The sequence below is a fragment of the Lactuca serriola genome, chromosome 4 (genome assembly GCF_051521515.1).
Source record: "Lactuca serriola cultivar US96UC23 chromosome 4, Lser_US96UC23_V15, whole genome shotgun sequence".
NCBI classification, from domain to species: Eukaryota; Viridiplantae; Streptophyta; class Magnoliopsida; order Asterales; family Asteraceae; genus Lactuca; species Lactuca serriola.
This window is the reverse complement of record NC_136411.1, coordinates 118,414,957-118,415,786: the sequence shown is the minus strand read 5'-3', so window position 1 is coordinate 118,415,786 and position 830 is coordinate 118,414,957. Positions and strand designations below refer to the sequence as shown.

Genomic DNA, 830 nt, shown 5'->3' with positions numbered 1-830 from the left:
TGATACCATTTGTAACATCCCCCTCGGACACGTATCACAATATTATCCGCTTTGGGCCACTCGGCACGAGGACTTCAGAAAGTGGGTTAGATCTGATCCCACATCAGCTGGGAAGGAGAACTAAGCATTCCTTATAAGGGGTGTGGATACCTTCCTTATAACAACGCGTTTTAAATCCGTGAGGGCAGCAGATCCCATAAGAACTCTGCAGTTAAGCGTGCTCGGGCGGGAGTAGTACCAGGATGGGTGACCCCCTTTGAAGTCCTCGTGCCGAGTGGCCCAAAGCAGACAATATTGTGATACGTGTCCAACGGGGATGTTTCAAATTGTATCAGAGCCAGGGCACGGGTCGATGTGTTCGACGGGGACGTCGAACCCTATAATGGGGGGTGAAAGTGGGTTAGATCTGATCCCACATCGGCTGGGAAGGAGAACTAAGCATTCCTTATAAGGGGTGTGGATACCTTCCTTATGACAACGCGTTTTAAATCCGTGAGGGCAACAGATCCCATAAGAACTCTGCAGTTAAGCGTGCTCGGGCGGGAGTAGTACCAGGATGGGTGACCCCCTGGGAAGTCCTCGTGCCGAGTGGCCCAAAGCGGACAATATTGTGATACGTATCTGAGGGGGATGTTACATTACGGTTTTGGGAGGTCTTCCCAAACTGTAAACACATATGAACATGGGGATTTTGATGATTTTTGAGTGTAAACAAGTTCATATTAAGCATACAAGAAGCTAGGGCAACTGTACTTACGATCTAGGAGCTTGAATGATCGATTTTGGCCAAGAACACTAGTGTGTGTTCTTTGTGTTCTTGATGAACACTT

At 48.2% G+C, this 830-nt stretch overlaps 1 pseudogene; it reads left to right on the top strand.

Annotated features, from left to right (window-relative positions):
- Positions 1 to 475: 475 nt before the first annotated feature.
- LOC145049172 (5S ribosomal RNA) lies at positions 476 to 593 on the top strand (annotated as a pseudogene).
- The last annotated feature ends 237 nt before the right edge of the window (positions 594 to 830 follow it).